The sequence below is a fragment of the Eurosta solidaginis genome, chromosome 2 (genome assembly GCF_040869045.1).
Source record: "Eurosta solidaginis isolate ZX-2024a chromosome 2, ASM4086904v1, whole genome shotgun sequence".
Taxonomy (NCBI): Eukaryota; Metazoa; Arthropoda; class Insecta; order Diptera; family Tephritidae; genus Eurosta; species Eurosta solidaginis.
The window spans coordinates 150,017,168-150,021,558 of NC_090320.1; the positions used below are offsets into that span (position 1 = coordinate 150,017,168).

The 4,391-nt window shown below is 36.6% G+C and overlaps 1 pseudogene; it reads right to left on the bottom strand.

Annotated features, from left to right (window-relative positions):
* Positions 1 to 3,143: 3,143 nt before the first annotated feature.
* Positions 3,144 to 4,088, bottom strand: LOC137241684 (uncharacterized; annotated as a pseudogene).
* Between the last annotated feature and the right edge of the window lie 303 nt (positions 4,089 to 4,391).

Consider the following 4,391-nt stretch of genomic DNA (forward strand, 5'->3'; position numbering starts at 1 on the left):
GATGAATGAATGAATAAAAGCATCCCTGCTAGTAGATGATATATCATCACTGCCTACTAAAGAAGATTCGTTTAAGCCTATAAGTGCTTCCCTACTAGTTGATGGTATATCATCACTAACTACTCTAGAAAAGTCGTTGAGCCTACGAAACTTGTTTACAGTTTCATCATAAACTACCTTCTCCTTCCCCAAAAGTTTGTTAGATGTTTTCCTATTCATGTTTGTTTTAATGATAAATAGCTAATAGTTATATAAAAAAGATAAAAATAACTATGATTATAATAATTAAAATAAAACTAGTAATATTATTAATAATAATGATAAGAATAAAAATAACAATAATAATAATGGCTAATATAATAATATTTGTGATAAAAATTGATAATGTGGTGTATGTTTGTGTCCTTTATAATTGTCCCATAAATGAACTGCAAATAAGAAAATTAAGAGAAAAAATTAGTAAAATTTACAAATAAAAAAGAAACAAACACATAATGAAAGCTACAGATGAATTAAAATAAAGTAAGGAAGTCTAAGTTGGGGGAAACTGAACATTTTATACCGAGCCGATTTAAGCACACAAAAAAAACTGAAATTGTTCAATATACTACTTACGGTCTAATTCTGATAGTAATCGGTAACATAAAAAAGCATAGTTTCGCGATTGAAATAAAACTAAAAATTAAATAAATGCTTCTAAACTACACCAGTACTCCAATGCTCACCCAGGGACGTCCTGTCCCAGGGCAACAACAGAGTCCTGACCTACCACAACTCAGGCGTAGTCCCCCCGTCACTTACCCCTAGCGTGACGACGCCTCCCCCGCTACCCTTCAGAATTCTGCCGTTAAACTGTAATGGATAACTGGGAAGGTCACTGAGATAGTCGATTTCATGAAGCGGTACAACATCCGAATTGCTGCGATTCAAGAGACTAAACTCACAGCTAGATCTGCTCTGCAGACCTTCTCCGGGTATAATGTCCACAGAAAAGATCGCGAGAGCGCAAATGGAGGCAGACTTGCGTTTATCATACACCACTCTGTGCAATATCATCTGTTTGATCCCGACATCGACCGCAAGGACAGTGTTTTAGAACGTCGTAGCCTATCTGTCGGGCCAGACGATGCAAACCTAGAAATCATCAACATCTACATCACCCCTGCCACCTGTTGCTCCAGTGGATATAAGAATAAACGCTTGCAAGAGTCATATCTATGACCTGTCCAAAGCTTTTGACACAGTGAACCACGACATGCTACTCCAACACATAGAAGGTTCACACCTTCCCCCTTGTCTTTACAGGAACAAAACCGGTAAACAGGTGGTGGTGTTGATGGTGGTGTCGTATCCCAGCTTATGTTTAATTTATACATACCAAAGCCCCCTTACCACCGTATCCTATGCCTACGACCTGGAACCATTACCAACTAATTCTTAGGCCACTCTGCTTATTTGTTGCACTATGTATGGATAGGATTTTACTGTACTAATTTATACTATAAATAGCTGAACTGAAAAATTCTACACCCTAAATGGAGAGATGTATTTAATGATGGGTAAAAGGATTTACGAAAATATAATAATCAACGGTTGGCTTACATTATTATCTTTTATAAAAATTATGTATAGTAGAACGTGTATATACGGGTTCTTCAGTTGTCATAAAACCATTTTCAATTTGTTGTTTACGATAAACTTCGATGGCACGTAGGACACGCTTTTCATGTGTTTTCAGATGTTTGGGTAAAGCTTTAGCGTAAAGGAAACGCAGTCCACACACTACATTCGCCAGTATGTGTCATTTAATGCATTTTGCAAGCATTCGATTTACCAAACGTTATCCCACAATACTGGCATACATACACTGCAAAAATTGTTGGATTACGTGTTCCATTTATGTTGGAGTACTCTAAAAATACTCATTTGCAATGCGTTTGCGGACCACCATCAGCCGATCATTGCTCGTTTTTTAACGACCGTGATCACGACACGATGACGATCGAACAGAGTTGCCAAAAGTAAAATATTGCATACAAATAACTGATAATAAAATTTTACTATGGCAACTGTGATAAAATGTAACCGCGCACTGGTTTTATGTATACATACTATAGTATAGAGAAATATTAGGGGGACTCATGAAAGCATATAAACTTATAAGGTGTAAAATTATATCCATTTACACACGCGGTTATATGAACGCACCTAGTAATACTCTTGATAAACTTGATTGTTTGTCAGCTGTATTATTACAAAACAAAATTTTTTTGATTGTTAAACAAATTAAAAAATGCAAAGATTAAGTGAAAAATCAAAACTAAAACGCCTTTACTTGCTGATGTTGGAGATTTCTGATGAAAATGCCTGCTGTAATGTCTGCAAGGTTGCATTCCTTTGAGTTTACTGCGTTTAGACAATGAAATGTGCGCGTAAATTTGTACAAATTGTGTAAATGATTTTTCATACAAAATTTGACAGCTCGTTTACGCACTAGATAAATTTATACGTTTACACACTTTATAAGGCATTTATATGGTTACATGAGTCCCCCTATTAGTTTCTTTATTCACGCAAATGCTAAATAACATAAGAATATTCGTAGTAAAAAATATAAAAGTTGTATTGCCCCTATTCATTTACTTTCATTTAAAATTAAATTCACTCCAATAATTCTTTCCGACACAATTCCTTTTTAGTACTTTGGCATATGATCCTCTGTGGGTGCTCCATGGAGTACAACAGTGAGAGTACTTTTGGAATACTCACAAACAAAGCGAGAGTGGGATCACCTACTCCTCCCCTAGGACATCGCAATGTTAATTGGAGAACATTTTTTGTATGTATACAGATTAGTTTTGGAACACTCCTATACTCCCAAAGGAGTATTCCTTACATTATTTATGGAGTCTCGCGTTTTTTGAAGGGTGGTCCTTAATTTTCTCGTGCACTATTTTTACATGCATGAGTAAATTGTGTTTATTATGTGATGCGTATGTGCATTGTGGACAGTTGAATTTTTTTCTTGCGTATGGGTATTAATATGATTATTCCATTCTTGTCGAATCGTTTTACCAACACCACAATATGGACAAACATATCTTTTAATGCCTAACTAACTATCACTACTCCTATCCTAATGCTTAACTATCAAATGTTTCGTCGTGGCAATGCTCCATAAGCAAACGAAGGCCATTAGCCGTAGTAAAACCTTTGCGACATGCTTCTTCCGTACACTATAGGGTAGCTTGTCGTTGTGGCGACGCATATGGTCGTCATAACGTTCCGTTTTTCTAAATTTCCTCTGGCAAATATGGCAATCAATACATTTAGCCGAATTATCGTCACCTACTTGTTCAACACGCTTCATTGTCTTTGCTTTCTTCTTCTTTAACATTTCATCGAAAGCTTTCCCATTTAAGCCATCTTCGATAATACCTTCCTGTCGTCGTAAAGCTTTTTTTGATTGGCGAGATTTCAGTAAACGCGCTGCCAACGGTTTTTCATCATCACTATCGGCATTGCTTCTGTTCGCTTCATCTGTCATACCGAATGGTTCAAAATCTCTTGTGTCAAAATCATCAAGCTGGAAGTCTTTCATCGCCGACTGTGCACTTATTATCGTCTCCTTATTCACCAACTTATTTGTCTACAGTTTCAAGCATTTTGAAAACTTCTTCACAGTTTCCTATTAGCCCAAGTTTGGTATTTAGAAGTGGATTAAAACCTAAAGGCTCATCTTCATCATTACCAGCGTTTCACGTATCCTCATCATCAGCTTCTAATACGGCTACTTCAATTATTTCCTCGATGTTTGGATTATTTTCTGCCATCTTCTGAAACTTATCAGCTGACTTGTTGCACATTTTCTGGAATTCCTGCAGATTATTTAGACGCGTATAACAATCGCCACAGATATTCTCTGGGAATCCGTCATGAGCCTGCACTGCAATTGTTGTAAATTTGGTCAGCTTTTTGGCTAAACCGGGTATGACGAACAAACCGTAGCTAGATCCATTCTGCTTCTTTTTTAGGCAAATCCGACAAATCGAATTTATAGTACACGTTTTTCCTCCTTCATTGTGCATTAATTGTTACTAATTTTTACTTCCATTTATTTACAAATACGTTATCTTTCCAAATTTTCTGCCCTGTCAATTACGTCAATATCGCACGAATTCAAGTCAAAGAATAATAAGGAAAAAACAGATGTTGCGAGTTGCCAGAGAACTGCTATTTGGAACAGTTGGCTGTTATATTACATATGTAAGGTTTAGTTAGGCAAGGTGCACACGAGGCTACGCATCATAGACGCGTACAAGATATTTCATATAGCTACAATTTCTCTACGCCTCAAGATCTGCACACGAAGCTACTTTCGAGCGTCGCTA